The 24,318-nt window shown below is 32.9% G+C and overlaps 1 protein-coding gene across 1 annotated transcript in view; it reads left to right on the top strand.

The window, feature by feature from the left end:
* Window positions 1–4,211: 4,211 nt before the first annotated feature.
* Window positions 4,212–24,318, top strand: part of LOC126781049 (muscleblind-like protein) — a 245,292-nt gene continuing 225,185 nt past the window's right edge. The window contains exon 1 of the transcript XR_007670602.1: window positions 4,212–4,384. The gene's annotated coding sequence lies outside the window, so the exon portion shown is untranslated. The remainder of the gene's footprint in view (window positions 4,385–24,318) is intronic.

The raw sequence follows: 24,318 nt of genomic DNA, 5'->3' as shown, positions 1-24,318 counted from the left end.
GTCCAAAGTTCGAAAATTGAGAATTTATATTTCCGTGCCTCGTCAAACACGTAATCCTGTACCTAAATTGTCTCCGGTTGTTTCGAATTATAATAGAGTAGAGAATGCGCCTATGTCTGTCTACAGGCTTATATACTATAATATCTCGGCCAAAGTTGCCTTCAGTATTTGAGATTATCTGCCATGGCTGACTTTCGGCAAGAAGGAAGCAAATATTGTATTTATATTTATGAAAATGTAATAGAAACTACAAATAAATACCCATATATTAGGTCTTTGCATATAAAATTAGCGTTTTGTCGTACTGACCACTTTGATCTAAAATATCTCCTCTTTGGTTAAGAATTCCAAATTGGCTGGCATTTAGCTGGTACATTTGAGTTTTGAAAACAGTCATTCATTTGTTTTTTCCTCATTATCCATCACAAAGTACTTCAGAGATAGCTACAGGCTTCGGGGTAAGTGTTAAAACTGTATTAATCCACTTGAAGCAAATCGGGAAAGTAAAAAAACTTGAACGATGGGTACGAACTGAGTGAATCGAAATTGCAAATACGCGGACTGCCGTATCGGAGTTAATTTTTTTTCCTTGTAAGAAGTTGTCCAAATTCCGGAAAAAATGGAAATCTCTTGGAGCAAGGTCCAGGGAGTACGGTGGATATTCCAGACATTACGCAGACATTCCAATTGTAGCTCATCTAACTTAGTGGTTGTTTGTTGTGCAGTGTGTGGTCTTGCGTTGTTGTGAAGCAGCAGTGGCCTAGAGCGATTGAGCAATGGTTAACATTTCTTAAAATTCCAATATCTATGAGCGTTGGTGACCACTTACCATCAGGTGGCCCATATGTTCGTCCGCCTACATATTCTATAAAAAAACTTATTCTTACTGACATTATAAATGCTAATGTGAGTTTGGTTTTTTGTTACGTCGTCACGTCTACTACCCAACCGAGCATCACGATTTTTTTGCATATTTTATGTTGGCGATACAGAGAAGGACATAGGGTACCTTTAACCAGCCCCTCCGCTTTACACGCAGACGAAGTCGCGTGGAGACAAGGACTTAATAAAGCCTATATTGTAATTGTGACAGTTGAAATTATATAATTTTTCATTACGTAGAAAAATTTTCGCCAAATGTTCATTTTCAAACCGATAAAATACTATTTAACTTTGAAATTGAATTGTACATATATAAACTTGAATTGTACATATATTAAAGATTAAAAGCAAATTAGGTACTCCGTTATGATATGTCATGTCAAAATTCAATGGGTCACTGAGCGTATTTATCTCATGGTTTATCTTTTCGTTTGTACAAGTGATCTCCTAAGAGATTGTACGGAAATTCACCTGAATCGTTTCTTGTTAAACATGCTCCTAGACAATTTTCTTGCATATCGTTCATTGTTGCCAGACTGTGCTACCCTCGTCAAAGTCACGCCTCATTGACCCTTCCCGAATATCGACTGAGAGGCAATTTATTTCATATGAATCTTAGATCACATGATGCTGTCAAGAAGCTTATTGATGTTAGTTCACTGTCAATTTTTGTCTTATGATAATATTATTAAATGAACTTATAATACCTTACTTAACTAAAAATCGTGTAATTTGAAGCAGTGTGATGTAATAAGCTCCAACAATTTTCATTCCTTTTCCCAACTGTGGCACATTTACATTGGATGAATTTTAGACTAGCTCACTATACACTCATATAAAACCCATAAAGCCGTGTCAAAATTAACGTAAACTGTTTACCGTTTAAGCGCATCACGCTATAAAATATAAATGATATTTAAAATTCAAACTAATTACAATCAACTATAAATATTATTATCGTTTAGCCGTGAGCTGGTTCAATAATTAATGATGAATTTTATTATAAAAACGAAATTGAACTGTTATTGTGTTTATTTATTACTTTAAATACGTTGTTAATATATTTTTACTTTAAAACATTTTATGAGGGTGTCACTTCATAAAATCACAGTTACTTCTGTTATCGCTGGCCGGCGGAAGATTGTTTTACTTGGAACCCTGCCATAACGACGTAAGGAAGTACAAAGTATAAATACATTTTGCATGCCACTTAACAGTACGTACGATATATCATCGAAGTAGACAGTACAAAACTACCGCGTAAAACAGTTTGAAGTATGATCGCACTTTGAAAACTTTTAAATTTACACCGAATGAAATTTCGAAGAGTTCTTGCAACATTTCTCAGTTACATTTTTAGTTCAAAAACTTGTTTGTGTAAATATTTATGGACTTCGATTTCAAAACGTACGGTTAACTGCAAAAACGAAAATGAGTACTTATATCGGTATCTTTAACTTCCTTTTCCTAGGTTATCAAACAAAAACAACTTGAATATTTCGATGTTAATAAGAAACGGTATTATTTTATTTCTTCATCAAACGACGAGTGTATTTTTTTATATTGAAATTACGAAATTACTTTCTTTTTTTTATTTAATTAGTAAAAGCAAAATAATTTGTCTAATCTTTTGTATTTTCTAAACTAGTTATTTAATTGAAATTATATTTCTTATACATAAATATTACAAATTAAATCCACACCAAAATATTTTATTGTAATATTTAATGAAGTTGAGCTCAAATTCACTTTCAAGAAATCTTGAAATAATTTCTGTTATGGCAACCAATTTTTGTGAACTGACAACTGCGCAGTAAATATTTAAAATGCACAAGTGCTAACTCACATAATCCGATGAAAAGACAAACTGTCCCGACCAAAAGTATTTCTAATACAGGAACCAACGGCATTACATATTTCTCAAGCATGAGATTATCATTTAAGAGTGTAACGTTGTAGTTCTAGAATGTTACTGTAATTAAAACTCCACATTTTTTATTGACGTGATCCGAAATTTAAACCCAAAACCTTTGGATATATGAAGTACGTATGTACAAAACAATTAAATCACGAAATTAGCTTTAATAAGGTACCCTCGTGAGACTATTCGTCCAGGTGACGTTTGTTAATGTCACCGTAAGTAAATGAGCCGTTACTTCGCCATTATTTATTGTGAAAATATGAGTCAGTAATTTGAACATTTTAATAAATACTCTAAGATATGACGAAGGTGTTACATTTTTAACAGCCGTCGCAAATGTGTTATAAGATTAAGCATTATCTGTCTGCTTGTGACATTATAATCCCCAAATAATTGGACCGACTTTCAGTTAAAGCATCTAATTATATATAAAAATTAAACCAATGGGTGGGTTTTTAACGATTCAATTATTTAACATTTGTACTAAGATGTAAATGGATGTGAAAGTTAAATTATATAAAATTCAATTCAATTTGCTAAATAAGTCTGTATAAAGATAAAGCGAATATTTAATTGTCCATGCAAAACACAGACCAGGCCGCAGAGAAAATCTAACATCGAGTATATTAGGCGGATAATGTATAACACAATTTCCAACACGCGAGATAAAACTGCGCAAAGTTGGCTAGATAATCTGATTATATTTGTTAGAACGCCGAACAATTTGGGTTCAACGCTGATGCAGGCCTGAGCTAGGCTAAAGTTACTTTGTATCTGCACGTGAGCGAATTGCTTAAACCCTGTACGCTCGTGCACTCGTTCGGATTCCCGCGCCGTAGCCTTATTTCCGACGTTAATAGACCTTTGTACCATGATGATGCCAGCTGAATGTGTATTGATGACATGTTTTCGTTTTGCTGCGTTTGCTTTTTGAAAATTATATTCAGTTTCGCTTTAATTTAATTAAAATAAATATGTATTTAATAAAACGAAATAGCTATGATTAGTACATGCGTGAGATCAGAACTAGTTTGGAAATGAAACCATTCTAAAGCTCTCGAAAGTTTCATCTGAAGATATAATATGTTTGCTAGCGTTTAGATAATCAAAATAAAATTTCATCATAGATATAGAATTTATTTAAAGCTATTCTAGGATAATATAACATAAATAGGTGAGTCTAAAGTTTGTGTTGTTTGTGTGTTATCTCTTGTTAGCTTGTTTATGGCTGCTTCTTGAAGTAAGTGTAGGAAGTGGTGCGGCGGGCGCCGTGCGGCGTGATGCGGTGCGACGACGCGGCGTCGGCGGCGGCAGCGACGTCGTCGGAGGCGTGCCCCGGCGGGCCAATGGCGCGCCCCCGCCCGCCGCCCCGCCCGTGTACTAACACCCAGCTCGCCAGTAGGTTTGTGTCCTTTTGGCTGACCGCATGACTCCATATCTCGCTTCGTTGCCGTACTCGTTGTAACTTGAGCAGCACGCGCTTCACGAGCTTACGCCGGTCGCTTCGAGCGGGAGTTGTGAACTAGTTGCGAAACTAAGTTGCGTGCGCTGTGAGGAGTGCTGTTGCAGCGACAGTGCCAGGTACTGTGTCCATGCTGCCTCCCCGCGCCCTTCCCGCGCTTACTCGTCGTCGGCCGCGTCGCCGCCTCCAAGGCGACCGACACGCGCTCCTTATCAATGACTCATATCGTTTACCTAAACTCGCCCTTATTCCCACTGTCTACCATCCATAATCGCACAAGTTACAATATGTGATTAATTTAATAACAAACAAGAATTGTATGAACCTGAATGCATATTGAAACTTTTTACCAACTTAGCGTTAAGTTATATTCAGCACCTGTATCATTATACACTAGTTACATAAGCGCACTCATGATAAATTTTATACATATCATTTTAATCTACAGATTCCATATAAATAAACTTAAAATGAATATTTATTAAAATGTGTAACAAATACGTAATTTAAATACACCCGTTTTATTAGTTGTTTTTACGTACTCACGATACACGTGAAGAGAGTTCTCGTATCACAAATTGATTTACCCAATATTCTAAAAGCTAAGGGCAACGAAAGCGAAGGTTTGCTCGGAATCAGACTAAATTATACATATTCAATGTGATCTCGCTGCGAAGTATCTACGGAAATCCAATCGCATTAAAACGGTGAAAAAAAATAAAAGGGTAGCTGGAGATACAAGACTCTCCGAATAAACATAACAATTTCCGTTTCATCGCCTCCGAACGCAGACAGACAAATTAAAGAACATTTTTCCGAGCTCTCACTCCCACTTAGAGCCTCCGCGGGCCCCATAAAACTTAACTACACGCCGTAACCGCGACTAATTATTAGGGTGGGTTTACATAACGTATTTATGAGCTTGAGATTTAACGCCAGCCTCGCTCTCGGATGGTCTGTTATCGCACCATTAAAAAGTTGTCCTCTGCGGAACAGTAAATAAAATTATGTATAAACGGACACCGCTACACCAGCCATTCGAGCACGTCGGTCATTTTCTAATTTGTCGTTTACACTTTTTTATCTCTCTATAAAATACGAACTTCAAAGGATTATTTTACATGGCGTAAATTTCCCTTGTCGGGAAAACCTGTAAATTTTTAAAATATATCCACAGTGGTTAACAATGTAATTTTTTTAAATAATAGTTATTAAGAATAGCTCCTACAGTTCGAGAACAATAAAGCAAATTAAGTATCTACTATAACTATTTAAAAGTAAAATATTATCATGACAAATTCTAAGAAATTGGCTTAAGTATTAGAATTATTTTTTAACCGTATTCATAGGTTTTAAAATAGAAAAACATATTTAATTTATAGATTTTTTATTGTTATGTACGTTTAATATTAGCTGATTATAACATCCTTCTCGTATGAGTATCAGTGACTCAATGAGGTCTAGTCTTAAATCACTAGGGATATATATCTGTATATCTGTACCGCGCTCATATTGTTGAGTATACATTTCCTTATAACTCAACATTCACGCAACCCTGTCAAAATCTATAAAGTTAATAATCACTGGTGGTAGGGCTTTGTGCAAGCTCGTCTGGGTAGGTACCACCCACTCATCAGATATTCTACCGCAAAACAGCAGTACTTGGTATTGGTGTGTTCCGGTTTGAAGGGTGAGTGAGCCAGTGTAATTACAGGCACAAGGGACATAAAATCTTAGTTCCCAAGGTTGGTGGCGCATTGGATACATTTCTTACAATGCCAATGTCTAAGGGCGTTGGTAACTACTTACCATCAGGTGGTCCATATGCTCGTCCGCCTTCCTATTCTATAAAAAAAAATATACTAAAATAATATAAATAAAATATAATCAATGTTTTTATTATTTTACAATTTATTTATATACTGTTATCTTTTGATATAACAATATATACTTTATTAATGTAACTTTTATCTGTTCGATCTGTTCAATGTAATGTACGTTTTTTACTTATATATTTAATTTCTTTTTTAAATTAAATGTTAAAGGCGATAATTGAAATTTATAAATTAAAAAGGAGTATGGATATGCTCAGTCAAATACGCAAAAGACACTTGAAAAGGGCTTTAAACAAATTGGGAAACAACGTTGAATACTTGACATAATTCGAAACTTCTGTATAGCTTTTCAAACAATTGAAAAGTTCCGTTTACAAAATTACGAATATACAGATAATAAACTGATATTGTTTTATATTTTTAAGTAATTGATGACGTATTATTGTCCTTAGAAATACAAAATAAAATGTTTTATTGTATACCAAAGAATAAAGATACAGAGATAAATGTTATAAAAGGTAATCTTATTCCTTAAATAGTTTTTAAAATCTGATAGAAAATTGTAAAACACATTAGATCAATTTTCAATTGGCGTTTAGCAATTAAGCGAGCGAATTGATTTCAATATCCTGTCCTAGCATTGCTGTACCTGGGACGAGAAGTTCCAATAATCTATAATTGTTAGAAAACAAGACTATATGTGTCAGAAACTCGATGCAATCTTAGTTATAAATCATACAACTATAATATGTATCGTATAAAATGTATTGTAATGTATTCTTTTTAACATATTGGTACTAATAGAAATAATTATATTACAAACATAAATTTTATTTACTTAGTCTTGAATTCCTCAATTGACTTATTGTTATTAATGTGATTTTAGATTGTAATAAAACAATATGTAATCAATGCTGAAACCATAATATTATTCTTCATTACCCTATGCTAAAGTTAATAAAATTAACTCATTAACTTTTAATGAAATCGAATCCAGCGTTGTTGAATAAATAATTCACAGCGTACAAACGTCATGCCATTTTGACATAGAATACGATTTATAATGCTTCATTAATCGTTTCGTGGAACCTTATTTCAATTAAATAATTTTATATACATTACATAAATAGTAAATACATATTCAAGACATCTTTTCCATTTTCGAATACATAAGTCTCATCTGTTATGAATTCTACACACCAACGACATATTGAAAAAAAAAACATATCTTATTTATAAAATACATTTATTATTTAGAAGCTTCCAAGTCAATACGAGTGATCTGTGCCTTGTACTCGTAATACAATAATTGAATGGGATTAAACATTGTATAGAAAATTATAAAATAGAATATATTTATACATAATGTATGTGTCAGCCAGTAAATGTCACACTGGGCAAAAGAGAAAAAGATTTGGAGCTTATACCATCACGCTAGTCCAATGCAGGTAGGTGAATATATATTATGTGACAGAACTTAGTCATATAGAAATAGACGATGCCACTGGGGTATAATAAAATATTTTATCTGTTCCGTTTCTCTCTCCATATTCAAATTATATATTATAAAAATGTTGAAAAAAACTTGAAAGTTAGGTTATTATTTTTTCATAATCTATAATAATTATAATATTTATGAAAGAATCCTAATGGTGGCTTAAAAGTTTTCCATACTCACTAATCATTATCAGTTTTCAAAATATTAAATTAACAAAATAAACATACAACCATCTAAGACAAGGGTTTTCAGCAATTATGCTCTACGTAGTTAGAAAAAATCTAAAAAAGACAGTAAACTTTATTCACATTATATAAAAGACCAACGTAAACTTGTTCAAATCTGTTGGCCAATTAGAACTAGAATCACTATTCAATATGGTTGACAACAAACTTCATGAAAGTAGAAGTTAGTTCGAGGGTATTTTGACTAAATAATGGTTATTTAATAGCTGACAGGCAGATAGAGGTGTCCTTGAATAAAGTGATTGTTGTACCTGTATTGATTCAACAAGTCGAAGTAACCTTGGGACAAGGCCTTGAATATTTTGTAATGCCAAACAAACGCGTATACACTTTTATACTAGCTCACGAAAAGATGAAACGGAATACAGAATTTACTAGTATCAAATGTATGGTAAACTAAATGGCAAAAAAATGCTATTAATCGAAATATATTTTTAAGTATACAACTAAGACTTGGTGGCAGGGCATTGTGCAAGCAGGGTAGATACCGCCTATTCATCGGATATTATACCGCAAAATAGCAGTACTTTACTGTGCAGTACTAACATAAGGGAAGGAAAATGTTTTTTACAAATGCCAATGTCTACGGGAGGTCCATTCACCATCAGGTATATTTGCCGTACGTCTACCTATTCCATAAAAATAAAGTAAATAAATCCTATATGACAGGTTTGGTCACGTATATATTTGAATATGCTGTTTTCATTTTGAAGTAATATTAATAAAGTACAAGTTTATGTAGTAGACTAATATTAAGGAACCAAGTTACACGTTGCGGGCCGACGAGTTTGCTCGACAGGACGGCGACGCAACGCCACTTTCAAACTTTAGATGTTTACACATTGCTCCAACGATGATACTCTCACTAATTTCTGTATTTACGACAGTTTCTTTGATACCTAATAAGAAAAACTTTCTTATCTTCCTTAATAAACTCTACGAGCGGATTAGGTGGTGCGTCTGACACAGAGATTTATTTGTTTACAAATTGTACTTAAAATATTACTTTTAAAAAATGAAATTGCTTTAGTAATGTATGTTATATTTTTGTCTTTTAAAAAATATTCAGTATGCGATTATTTAATAAGTCTCCATTCTAAGAGCAAGGACAGCTTCGTTCTGTGCTCATTCTTCATTTCATTTGCTTCATTCATTTCGCAAATTTTTGTATAGCCTGCATCGGTGCGGGAACAATACATTTATTTTTGTACTTTTTGATGTCTGTTTATTTTGTAACTATGGGTTAGATTAATTGCCTTACATAAAAATTGTTATTAGTAAAACAATAATTATAATAATTGACCCAAATAATTTCCTTAACATATTTAGCCACAATTTTAATTTAACTTATGAAAGTTGACTCGCTCGAATCTGTACGTAATGTCAATAGTTGGGCTAACTTTATACGTCTGCCATCTAATCTTTAAGGACATATCTTATATATTTTAGAGACTGGGTTCTCCGTTTTTAAGATACTAACCTAAATTTCGATGGCAGCAAAGTAGCTACAGATATCTACATTATAGCAATTTTCAGGAGATCACATTAAGTAAAAAATACTAACCATTTCGAGATTTATGTATCAATTTACATGAAATTTTTGATGATTTAAAATAACATTTTTGATTTTTATAACGGGTTTTATCTGAAATAAATTAGATGTATTTTTTTACTTTGTAAAAGCATCAACGTAAAAGAAGACATTTGTCTGATATCCGTTAATTCGTTGTAATTAAAATAGTGCTTATACTAATTAAAACATTTAATAAAGTAATGTAACATTTTTAAGGATATTTAAAGTAATATAAGTGACATAAAAACAGTATTTAACATTGTTAAACTAAAATTTTGTAGATATCTTCATTTACTTTGCATATAACATTTCACATAGCTTCATCTACGTCTCTCAGTTAAACTCATTGAATTTTCTAAACCACGCCAATGTTTTGTCTTAGTAATAATGCGTACTGTTTTATTTATTATTTATTCATAATAATTATATATTTTTATTTATGGACAAAAAATCAAAACTATTTTGAAGTCAATTATACTAGATCAACTATCAAAGAAAATATTTTTTTCTTAATTAATATAAATATATGTATAATGCTAATATACAAATTAAAAAAAAGAATATCACTGTTTCTTAAAAGTATAATCAGCTTTGAAATTTACAGAATATCAGGCTATTTTTAATCACACAGTTGTTTTATTGGTAACGAGCTGTGCCTGCGGTTCCACCCGCATATAACTTAAAGAAATCACTAAAAGCGGACTTATAGTATTTCAGTAATAACAACATTTTTAGTTTTATTTTCGTGGGATATTAGTATTTGTTGGTTTTGGCATCTAGATCTAGGTAGGTTAACATACAATTGGCCATGAGAAAAACAGAATTCCCTTAAATCTATTCCAACATATTTTAATGTATGTCTCTGTGCTTTATTTATTATGACTGCAAACGATACCTTCATAAGAAATTGTATCCTTTTAAAACTGAAAGGTAAATCTCTATTTAAAAAATAAGTACTTATGATTAACTAAATATTAAAAAATGAGTATAACAAAACAATGAGAAGAAAATCTACGCAAATAATGGATTATTTTAGACCTAATTTGGTTACTATAAAAAAAAAGTTTATAGTGAGTCATCCATAAATGATACACATATGATATCTTGGATGCTTTATTTATCTCTTAAAAAACAATTTTGGCATACGTGATTGTTGCTTAACTTTAACCGCCTGCGCACGCAACGGGAGATCTCAAAACGAATACATTACCCCGTTTCAGCCACATTTTTTATTGATGCTTAGTTCCTATTGGTTGTTGCTTGATGTTAAATATAATAGCCTATAGCCTCCTTTGATAAATGGGCTATTCAACACTGACATAATTTTTAATTTGGACAGGTATTTCTTGAGATTAGCGCGTTCAACGATTCGTTACCAAGCATAAAATAAAATAAAAATTTATAACTCAACAAATATTATCACTTTCAAACTACTTCTAATGGAAAAAAAGATATCAAAACGTTAACTATGAGGTGCGAATAAACTAAGTTATTCTTTAAATTCTGCATCATCAACAGCTGTTGATTCTCCTAAGCTACTGTGTTTGATATTTTTGTAAAAGTCATGGTAGGTATCTTGATAGAAAGTAATATTTTAAGGTTTTACATAAACGTATAGTGCTATAAACAATATAATTTTAACAAAAAGTGCGATAAATTAACCGCGTATCCCCGTAACCCCGTATGCGCAAGAGTGTCATAACAGACTGATGTCTTTGTTTGCTTTTCAATCATCTGTGGATACTCCGAAGTAAAGGCGGACAAATTCAAATGCCCGTTTCTACTGCGGCGTTTTTTGAAATTCGAGTGTAGATGTATTTATTTATGTACTAGTTACATAGAAAATTACTAAATTACTTAGAAAAATTAAAAAAACTTTAATACAGACTTGTAGATAAGGTTAATATTAGCTTATTTTTGTAAAAAAAGCATTTTCACAAAAATGCAGATGTCCGCATCGATTTGATCGCTTGATTTCGCTGTCAATCAATGATTCATAGTTAGACATGAAACTTTCACAATAAGCTTGTAGTATCAGAATGAGAATTCTGTAGTATGTTTTTATGTATCATTTCTTATGAAAGCTTAGAATATAGGATTGTAAATACATTATATGTTTGTAAATATAATCATAACGATTTACTTATATACGATTTACTTGTAACATAGATTTAATCCATTTAAATAAATATTACATTTCAATCAGTGTTTTGTTCGGTAGTATTCAATCGTATCAATAGTTTCTGAGATATTAAAAGATCTTAAAAAACACGTCACGAGAAAATTTACTTGAAATAGTATCTTCTTGATTGTCTAGATTGTATAATATTGTAGTACATTATTGATACGAAGAAAATAGAAACAGAGAGCTCAAGTACATTCTCTTGATAATCGCATAGCAACAGTTTGCTAATTACCCTCATCCAGAAATATTTAAGTATACGCTTAGATCATACGAAATTTGTCAATATAAAATTATTGATAGGCAATGTTTATTCGAAATACTTATGAAACCTAATTTTTCCACTCCATAGATCTAGGACGGCGCCAGTCAGTCTACCTTATCTACATATCTGGCAAATAAGCTAATTTCTATGAAATATGGAGTCGATAGCCTTTATGGTACGTTTTGTTTGATCATTCATGAATTATCTTTTATTCACGATAATATAAAGGCTTTCTCGATATTGCTAGAATAGCTCGCTTCCCGTTTCCTTTGTGACTGTGTAAGTGATTCTTTTCAGCTTCTACATTTTATTACTAAAGCGCTTTAATGAGGATTTTTATGTAATTCAATTGAGTGGAAAATATTTGATATGGAGGCTTGCATTATTTGAAAAGTGCCAACAATTTTATTATTAAACTCAACAGTTGACAATTACTATGAGCTAAAGTAAAACAGATATAAGTAACACGCCATTGTCAGTGAAATGTATAGGCTACTAAGTACTGAAGTGGTTTATTGGTAGTCATCAAAGAGTTCCACTATCAGTCTTTTAGATCTATCATCAGATTGGCTTTATCATTTCGTACCAATTATTGTATTTATTTATTTATTTGGGAAACAAACAATTTTAAAAACACTGTAATATAAAACAAAAATAACAAAAATCACAAATTGTATTGACATCCGAATTACATATATATAGTTGCAACGCCTCAAATCGACAGGAAAATTAAAAGAAGATCAAAATCGACTTCTTAATTTTACTGACTTATACTTAACACTGTTAGTAACATATGTCTCAAAAGCCGTAACATATTATATTGAACAAAAGCCATAACATATTACAACGAAACATGATATATGAAAAAAAACTCGCTGAGCTTCTTCCACCGGTTCTTCTCAGGACTGGGTGTTTCTTTTTCGAACTGGTGGTAGTTTTTTTTGACTATCAATAAGCAAGTGTAATGCTTGAAGCATTACACTTGCTTATTGAATAAAGTATTTTAATTTTGATTGTTTCAATAAATGCAATATCGTAAAACACGGTAAGAAAAAGCCTATAAAATTCTTTGATCCGCAAATTACATCGAGGAAAATCTGTTATAAGCAAACAAAAATGTTAGGTTAAATCGTGTAGAAATACAGAGAGAGGTTTCTTTGACGGCATATTGTATCGGTTAAGTTTGTTATTAGTTTCGCCTGGCTCACTTAACACACCTTATCCAGTATTAGAGGTATTGGGTCGATAATTCTAATTTACCTTAACACTATTCACATGATATCAGTCGAATTCACCCAGTGGATATACACGTAGATGTTAATCGAAGGTCGCGGGTTAAATTTCAGTAATATCAATATGCTTAATTTGTGCTTATCATCTCATATTTGGTTCTTAAGAAAAACATCGTGAAGAAACCTGCATGTCGCTGGACGGAGAGAACTAGAGCAGGTGATGGACTAAGCTCCAAATCTTCTTTGTAGGTACTTCTTTGTAGCCACTGAGCATGATGTTTTACTGCCGCTTTATTTTAATGGGTAGCATATAATTACAAATCTAAAGGTCATGGGTTCACATTTAATCATAGGATATTTATTTAATTGGATATATAAAAATACAAGCGTACAATGCCTTCGGGTGTTGTAGTATTAATTTTTTTTTGCAAAACCAATTCATTTTAAAAGTTATTTATTTATTTTTATCAATTCACTGATGTTATATTTTAGTTCGTGTCAAAAACCTGACATTCATTCTTGGGCGAGGAGTGAAAAATTCCCTATTTGTTTTCTTGCAGCGATTGACAGGGACAAAAAGCATTTTCATTTACAAGCCAAGCCGGTACGTCAGCTAATGGACGAATGGTGCTCTGCAGACCGGTTTATCACGATCACAATAAATCGGGGCTTAAGCGAACACGCCCTGTTCTTACACCCGGCAATTTTGATACTGAGTCTGTAGACAATAACGAGAATGATTCTTCCATTTTGCTGCATAAGATTTTAAAAGTATGTGCAACTTTTTATAATAACATTCAGTTTAATATTGAGTAGAATCATCAAATAATCTATAGTATTGTATTAGTTTATATCTGTTTAATAATTTATATTTAATAAGCCGAATCTAGTTTCCATAATACGATTTATTATTAATTAATAACAATCTTAATTAAGAGAGTTTTCGTTCCAAAAGATATCATAACTGTTAATACGGTCGCGGACACAATTCCCACGTGTCTGCGATCTATTTCAATCTTTCCACATTAATAGAATTTTAATTTCAATTTCACACACAGTGGCGCACGCGGATTACGACACCGCTTTCGAGACGAGTAGAGTGAATTTTTCCGATCGGCTCGACAACTCTAGCGTGGAAATTTTGATGGGCCATTATTACACAGTCCGTTTGAACCGTACTGTGTGCCATATTCGTTGTAAATATCCACGAGCAGACACGTGTAGAGATTTCACATAAACTTGTTTAGTGTAAAAATGACGACTGACCTGTATAATTTTAACGTATTGAAACAAATTACAATGTGAGCACTCAAGTTGTCAAGAAAGCTAGCCGAGATGTTCGCCGCAAATTTCACGTGCACCACCACGTTGTTGGTCCTTCGACGATTCTCTTTGAGTGTTACATTACTAGACGACGTAACGTTGCAAGCTTCTCACGTTGTTCTTTGAATTTCTAACTATACAATCTTTATTATTGTCTGACATTTTCAATACGAATAAAATGAAGCACGGCCGAACGCTGTACCGCGATTATTTTGTCGTAACGTATCAAGTTCGTTGCGAATGCTACGTTACTATTATATATAAGTCAGTTCCTAGCTTAAGCGAAGCGCATATGCATCTTCTCGTAACTACGCCACAGGCTTGACGTGTTCAGCTCATCAACTGTCACTTCAACAAAATTTCTGCATACCGGAATCTGTAACTCCGTTAAGCAAACGCCACGATAACGAGACGCGACACGTTACGTTGGCTGTGAGATAATGGGTCTGCACTCACCTGGCAACGCGCTCAGTCCGTTTTATATTTCATAGCTGTGCCCTGCTGTGGCCAGCGCATCCAATTAACTTCAGTTGTCCGCCGCAACGTTTGTAATGCACGTTGAAATATCGAGGGCTTGATGAGTGTTGCCTGCCATGCCACTGCACCGCGCTCACTATATCTTTATGACCTATACTTATTATCTGTCAGTATGTGAATTATTTATTTACCGTGAAGCGTTCACTCGTTTTACTTAATTAATAGATGGATATTTAAAAGGGAAATTCATATCAAATTTATAAGAATGTTAAAATAAAATAATTTTATATCAAACTGATACAATATTTTGATTTGACGTAAAGGTATCAACATCAATAAGAATAATAAATAAAAGAGGCGTTAAATATCAATTGAATTTCGTATATATATATTTTTTTTTTCAATCTAAAATTATTAAGATAAGAAAATATAAGAATATTTTCGTATAAAATACATTTATACTTTATCTTGTATTTATTTTATCATAAAATCTTGTTACGAAGATATTTTCTATGAAAGTTAACGGCTTCTTTTTGATTTGTAGTGTCAAGTTTATATCGAGTTGCAATACCATCAATCCGTAAGTGAATCTCTAGTGAGCACGTCGCAGCTGCAACTGATATCACCTGACGATGTCGTTTGTACCCGTCCAGTGAGGATTAGGGCCCAGCTATATATGCGCAAATCGATGGAATAAATTCACGCCCACTGATTCCCAACAAACGCATTAAGTACCAACCATTAAGCACCACAACTAAGACTAATAAGCCAATTTAATTCGAACCCAATATCGAATTTGTAACTTTAAACAATGATACATTATAACCAATGGGGATTACTCCTCTAAGTGATATCCGAATATCGTCAACCGTGTCCGAGTCTCAAGCTTGATGATCCAATTCTATCAAACTTTCCCTTTGTCTCTGAATTGAAAGCGGATTGAGGTCTTACGTCTCTCTATCTGGCATGTTCTACTTTATTAGACTTAGTTTACGTGATTTTATTAGATGCAGAGACACTTCATATTTGAACATAATATTATTTTTGGATAAACATTTCAATGCAATAATATATGCATCGGAAAACCTTTACAGCGAGATGTTGGATATTGGAAATCTTTCCATTCGGCTTACATAAGTTTAAAGCCTTGTAAGCTTAGAATCAAATACTAAACTAAAAGGACTTTTCTTTTACTATTTATTGAATTGAAACACATTTAAATAAAAAAATCCACCAAATTTTAATTCTAATTTGTCTAAAGTATGTGTGTTATTTTTTACATTAAATTTCGTATTCAGATATAAGATAAGACTTTATGATACGAAGAATGTATTCAATGGAGCGATAACATAATATATCAGTAAGAAAAATACTTAATAAATAGGTAAACGTATCAAAGGCTCGATGTACATAATATTTTATTTGCCTAAGCGTGTACAAAGACCGTGGGACGGCAGAGTTTCCACAAGTATCCGGAAAAGCTCATAGCGAAAACATTTTTCATAAAGCCTCTACATATACTTGATACGTAATTTATGGAGACAGCGCCACGACCGCCGCTCCTTGAATGTTGATTAGAAAATCTTCAACAGAGTAGCTCCTCGAATCAAACGTGACAACGTTAATATTTTTCCATGCAAGATCGTATAAATCTTATTCCTTCCAAAGGGATTGTTGCTCGGAATCTAGAATGTATAATAGTTTTTAAGAAATTTCGTCGTATCAGTCTATTTTTAGAAACTTTTTAATAAAATTTTATTATTTAAATTTGCAAACAACTAAAAAACTTATTTAATCTAAATGACAAGTGACGTTTATGTCATTAAAATATTAAATTCATTTTTTCAAAATATTTAATCTCATGACATAATGTTCTGGTTATTAAGCAACTTAATTCAATCTATATGTATCTGAATCCTACGATTTCTTACCCGCATTCTTTTTAAATTAGACATGCATAATTCATACAGTTTTAATATGGTTATTATACTGGTTGATATCTGACTGGATGTTGTCACCGCTCCACTTTTTATCTCATAACATAATGTTATAAAGCTTATAACTTTCCTTAAGAAACGAAGCATATAAAAACGCAGAAATAATAATTATTAATATCGGACTGGTAGATCTTGAGATTATCGCGCTCAAACAAACTAAAGCTTTGTCATATTAATATAGGTAAAAATTATAGCCTCCAATAAAACTATGTCATAAAATATCTGAAACATATTTAATTTGTTTTTAATGCAGAATATGTATTTTGTTTTTTTTTACTATTCATTATGATAATTTTCTTAAATGTTGGTAAAATATAATTAAATGTAACTGTAACTTTTTAGAATACTTGAATTTTGCAGACCCATGGTCTCGTGTTCGGCGTTGAAGGACATCCTGAGGAAACATAATACGATAAGTATATAAGTGATATAAGTAACAAATAATAACATAAGTGATATAAATATCAAATGAAAATCTGCCAAATCCAGCATCTACCAGGTGTCCACTTGGTTTTGGTAGTTGGTGATAAAATTTAACGTCTTTAGGCAATTTCTGAAAAATAATTAACGCGAATATATTCGTGATTACGTACGAAGCGCTTCGAAATCATTTATGAATGATAGTTTCCATTATGATTGGCACTGCAGAACTGTGGAATACTTTGACTGAATCTGTATTTCCTGATAGGTACAACGTTGGCGTCTCTAAATCCAGAGTAGACAAGTTACTTCTAGGTAAGCGAGCTACATCGTAGACCGTGTTGATGCTTAACATCAGGCAAGACAACAGTCAAACGCTGACCTATAAACGATAAAAAAAGATTAAGGTAATAACTATAATTTTAATTATATTGTACACTCACTTCTTTTGATTATCATAATAACCTGATACCATAGCAAAGCCGTTTACATTTACACATTAAAAATTATCATTACGTTTTTTTCAATATTACTTTGGGGACTCCGTAATATTGAACAAGATATGTTGATCGTACGTGTCTTACGTCAACGACGTACGGGTGCAGATCTTTTCGATGCCTCGCAGTTCTGTGGTAAAAAGGTGGCGGGGACCCAAATTAAATAGTTTCTGGGCACACTCTCCGAAATATTATAATATAAATATTTTACTGGTGGTAGTGCTTTGTGCAAGCTCGTCTGGGTAGGTACCATCCACTCATCAGATATTCTACCGCAAAACAGCAGTACTTGATATTGTTGTGTTCCGGTTTGAAGGGTGAGTGAGCCAGTGTAATTACAGGCACAAGGGACATAAAATCTTATTTCCCAAGGTTGGTGGCGCATTGGCTATGTAAGCGATGGTTGACATCCAACATGCCAATGTCTAAGGGCGTTTGGTGACCACTTACCATCAGGTGGCCCATACGCTCGTCCGCCTTCCTATTCTATAAAAAAAATATATATATATATATATATATATATATATATATATATGATGAATACCGAGTGAGGCAATATCTGTAACTCAACCCGGAGTTGTCAGATGACCCACAAAATCACAAATATTAACACTGACGATAACTGCATTTATATATAGTCAGCCATATTAACTTTTGACATATAGAAAAAATCAAATTCTTGATTCTAAAATGGATCTGTTTTGGGTGAAGACACATGAAACACAGACACACTATACACTACTGTGCTTTGTATAAAACATTTGATATAATAGCTGCGAATCTTTGATTATTGAAAATTTGCGAGCAAACTTCAGAAATCAATGCAGCAGGTCATTAAAAATGCTAGTCTATATATGTCTAGTATAATACTTAAGCATCTTCATTTAAATTTGCGCTCTTATTTTGTTAAGAAAAATAACTAATGTGATTCCCGCATACTTTATTTATTGCTCTTATACACCTTTACTTACCGCTGCTAATTACTTGCTTGACTATAACCTTAGGTACGGTGGTTGGTCGTAGAAATAAACAAAAAGATGACATCGTGGTTTGGACACGTGAATCACAATTGAAGACAATTGATTGAAACAAACAAATTTTATTTTATTAATAAGGATAAATTCGCTAAAAATATGATATAAATATGAAAATAAATAGCATGTATGTTATGTGTTATGTAAGTTCCATTTCAATTTAGTATTTTGGTTAAATTCACATCATTTCGATGGTAAAACTTCTATTTTTTCCGTTATAAACATAATTTTTTTTCAGGGAGCACATGAGACTCTGTGCTCTATCGAACGGCTGATTAGAGGTTATATTATATAATATAATATACATATATATTAAGCAAACTTTACTTAAATATCAGCATCGCTTACTTTACTATTTCATTTTAAGGTGACCTTATATCGACTGAAAGTTAGCGATTTTTAGCAAAGGCGTTGGAACCATTTGATTTTCCGAATACTTACTACAACTACAAGAACCTTAAACATTGTCTGATCTTTTTGAATACTTTATATCCTCATGACAAATTGTGTTCTGAAATGTAATTCATTATTATGTGATTGTATTTTATTACATATTCTACATAGACACTTAAATTTTGAATGGGCCTATTAATTTTTAATGTAAATGCGCACTATGAAGTTTGCGTAACGTAATATTTCATTTTTGAAGAAAAGGACGCGTTCAAAGTTAGCTTTTTTTTAAACAGGCTAAGACAATGTATATGATCATATATACCTTGTCTTAATATACAGTCACAAAAGTTTTTAGAATGAAAACTTACATACACTATAAATACAGTAACAACGTGTAAATGTCCCACTGCTGGGCTAAGGCCTCCTCTCGATTTTTGAGGAGAAGGTTTGGAGCTTATTCCACGCTGCTCCAATGCGGGTTGGTGGAATACACATGTGGCAGAATTTCAGTGAAATTCGACACATGCAAGTTTCCTCACGATGTTTCCCTTCACCGTCAAGCAGTAGATGAAATACAATAACAAATTAAACACATGAAAATTCAGCGGTGCTTGCCTGGCTTGAACCCACGATCATCGGTTAAGATTTACGCGTTCTTACCACTGGGCCATTTCGGCTACAAACACATCCACCTATTAAAGCCATGTTATACTGCGGGACAATCGGAAGGCATGTGTATCTCACGTGCAATGTCCATATGGAATCTCAGAACTGAAATTCACAGTTATTCACGACATTAGCACAGCTGTATTGCTGAGTTGTTACAATATTTGGAATAAATGTTTTATTAAATTAAACTAGAGGTATGCAAGCTTATATGCAAACTTTAGCACCAGTACAATGCTGTAGTTCATTTCATTGCGTATATTTCACTTAATTTATTTTTAATGACGGGCCGGTTGGCGTGGTTGGTAGATACTTGCCCTTTACGCCGAAGGTTGTGGGTTTGATTCCCACCCAGGACAAACATTTGTGTGCATTAACATGTCTGTTTGTCCAGAGTGTGGGTGTAATTATCTATATAAGTTTGTATTTACATAAAAAAAGTAGTATATATAGTATATCAGTTGTCTGGTAATATATAAATAGAGGAATACATTTATTTTGCACCACAGATTAGAAAAATGACATCTTCTTACTGATTGAACCTCTATTTAGGACAGGTCCAAAATTATATTTTTTTTTAATTTTTTAACACGTCATATCAGTATTGGATAAATATATTTTTTTTTATTTTAAAGCCCGTCTAGCTTTTTTACGGAACCCTAATTTACAGACATGGTAGCTCCTCTTATTAACAAGGAGATTAATTAGTATTGGAAGGCAGAAGCCAAGGAAATTCATACCTTCCGACTCACTCTTTCGATCTTTGTTCGTTCATAACGATTGATGAGCGCTCATTTATCTTATGGACTCAAGTGAAAATAGATATTGTAATAATTGTTATTTATAAATGCAAGTAGCTTATCTTCTTCAACTAAATTCGTAAACAGCTTCTGAAAAAGTCTTATGTTTTGTTAAATAGGTAATCTGACGGTCAAAATAGGCCACCTGATAGTAAGTGGTCAACACTGCGCATAGACATTGGCGCTATAAGAAATATTACCATTCCTAAAATTTCCAAGATTCCACCAACACTGGCTCACTTGCACTACAAACCGGAACACAACAATACTAAGTACTACTGTTTGGAGGTAGAATATTTGGTGAGTAGGTGGTACCTACCCAGACGGGCTTGCCCATAGCCCTACCAAGTAACCTAAATGTATTACAAGAAAATCGAGTTATTAGTACAAATTGAAACGACGTTTGGTATGTGTTGTCTGTTACGGGCAATACACAAAACATATTTTAAATTAGAAAATTATACCAACAGCGCTCCACATTAAAGAGAGTTAAATACCGCAGCAAAGAACTTATAATTTTTACACTGCGTCAATAACCCTTTAATCGAAAGACTCAAAAACATACACAATTAGGCGTTAAAATTATAATTGTCTTTAAAAGGTTAATTTTATCATTTATATAATTAAAGCCTTTAAGTATTATAAAAAATTAAATCAGTAGAGATTAATTTAAGCCTTAAGATTTAAAGCCCTTAGAAGATTAGCCTTTAAGTATTCATAAAGATAAAAATAAAAACTAGAAAGAATTTTATAGTGTCGTAATACCCTATGAATTTAATTCTAAAAGAGGAATGATAACTATTTCAAAAGAATAATGTCGCTCATACACGCCTCTCCGAGCAAAGTTAATTCAAGCTAGACTAATTATTCCGCTTGATACAGCTTTCAGCTCAAGCCATGGATTACAAACCGCGGCATATGTTTATCGTGGGCTGAAGCGATTGGTTTTCGCATCATATCCTAAATTTACGACTACAGTACCGTAGATAATAGAGCGTCCGTTCACCTGAAAATGTAACAACAATATGATATAATGTAACATCATTATATATTGAGAACTAAACTTGCTAATATAATAAATGCTAAGGTTTGTTTATATATTTATATGTTTTTTACAAAACTTTCATTTCTTATCTACTAAATTGATCGTCATGATTTCAAACACGTGGTCAGGGGTACATAGAGAGACATAGGGTAAATAACACCTAACTACCCCTCCCCCCCTCAACGCGGGTGAAACCGCGGGCAGAAACTAGTTTTAATATAAAACAAACATAATGATGATTCAAATATATTAAATAAAAATAAAAATATTAACGTATACACTAATATTATAATCGATCACGAATAACAATAAAAAAATTATCGTATTCAAAATTGAGAAAAGTTAACTTCATAAATGGAGTTCCATTGTGAAAGATAAAAATTTATGATAAAAATTATTGTCTATTGTTCACATCTATGTATTAAAACTTTGACAATAAAAACTTTGTCATCGACATTCGTTATGCTATTTGTTTTTTAGTTATAGCCAGTAGTAATGTGTTCTGATTTGTGGTTGAATCTATACCTATTAATGCAAATTAATTGATTAGTTAAAAATAACACGGGAATTAGAAGTAATGATTGATGTAGTCGCAACTCAACAAACTTAGCTGGTATTCATGAAGATTTGCTCAAACAATATTTGTTAATCGTTGGTCCGTTTTTCCCTGTAGCATGTTTGTGTAGGCTGGCAATATTTGCGCTAGGCGTCGCCGGCGCCGGCCGTTGACGCCCCCGCTCAACCACTAATCATATTTTATGGTGGCCGCTTAAGTTCCCCATTCGATTTGGATTAAGCTGCTTACGGAAAAATTGCGCGCTTAAAATTTTAATAGCTCCACCTAGGTCCAGTATAATTTACAATGCCTGTCTAAAGTAGGTAATATTTTTTATTACGCTAACGATTTACCTACTTCGCTATTATTCTCGAGCGATTGGTATTATAATATGAATTAACATGTTTTCTCACAATTTCAAGACATCTATAAACAAATTTAAAATTATACTCAAATCATTTATATATCATATTGTATTATATCTCTGCTATACTAAGGCTTGATCCACCACGCTGCTCTCATTTACTTTCATGTAAGTTTTCTCCTGGTGTTTTCTTTCACCGCCCAACACCAATATTATAAAAACAAGATAAACACATGAAATTTCAGTGGTACTTGTCTGGGTTTGAACCCGTTTTCGTCGTTTCAGATTCACGTGTTCTCAACAAGTGGGTCATTATGGCTAAAAGATTCATTTAATATTTTGTACTTGTAAAAGACATTTCACTAGCGGACGGCGAACAGGTAAATGTTTCAAGGCAATATCACATGCGTACGTAGTCTATCGTTGTAATACCATATAGGTTCGTTCCATAAGTCACATAAATTCCTAATTGTCGGGCGGCAATGGCGTACAATTTACGTTTGATTTGCGAGTGTGCCCTGACGTCACGGGGCTTGTCATGCGTCACGTGACTGATAGCTTTAATATAGTCCTGTTGATTATCAAGCGAAGCGGAAATGCCAAACGGTAAGCTAGATTTAATACCACGGCTCATCGCGGCTCGCCCTACCACTTGCATTAATTATAATATGTATTTAACAAGCGTAATAAGCTTAAAAGAAAATCATTACCAAAAATATTTCGAATAAATTCAGTTTAAAATTAATATTGTTGTTATACAGCATGACGCAGCAGGTTCAAACTTCGTATGGAGATTATACTCATTATAATATATTAAGTGATTTAAAACATATCTTTATTGATAAAATAAAAAATACATGTATTTCATTGAAGCGATTACATATGTATCAAAAATTAGTTTTATTCTAATAAAAGCTGCAAGGGAATAAATTTTCTGACGGTATGAAATTGTATGAAACACGTAGTATGTTGATCTAAGAGGAAGCAATTAGCAGCATCCCTAAACATAAATCCATTTAAATTCATCCACTGCTCTCCTTGTGATATATACACAGACTAGAAGATTATCATTACGATAATATTGCACACCGCCAGTTTCTAGAATGATGTGCAAAGTCAGCTTAACTAATCTGACTAAAACTAAATAGTCACTGGTCGCCTATTGCGTTATCTAATGCTAACAGCCAATGACTATTTACATTGAAATTAGTAAATATGTCTTTGTTAGGTGACTGTGACTTTGTGAGGTAGCCGAGATGGCCTAGGGGTTAGAACACGTGAATCTTAACCGATGATCGTGGGTTCAAGCCCGGGCAAACACCATTGAATTTTGATGTGCTTAATTTCTGTTTATAATTCATCTCGTGCTTGACGGTGAAGGAAAACACCTGTAAGGAAACCTGTCTCTGTCTAATTTCATTGAAATTATGCTACGTGAGTATGCTACCAAAACGCATTGGAGCAGCGTGGTAGAATAAGCTCCAAACCATCTCCTCAAAAGGGAGAGGAGGCCTTATCCCAGCAGTGGGACATTAACAGGCTGTTACTGTTAAGTGACTAATATATTTCTATCTATTTATCATTTATACTTTTCTTTTTTGTGGTTAAAAGAGATAGATTTTAATAAGGTTAGTTGTTAGTTTACTTTATA

The sequence above is a fragment of the Nymphalis io genome, chromosome 3 (assembly GCF_905147045.1).
Source record: "Nymphalis io chromosome 3, ilAglIoxx1.1, whole genome shotgun sequence".
Taxonomy (NCBI): Eukaryota; Metazoa; Arthropoda; class Insecta; order Lepidoptera; family Nymphalidae; genus Nymphalis; species Nymphalis io.
Note: the sequence above shows the minus strand (reverse complement) of the source record. Positions and strands in the feature narration are given on the sequence as shown.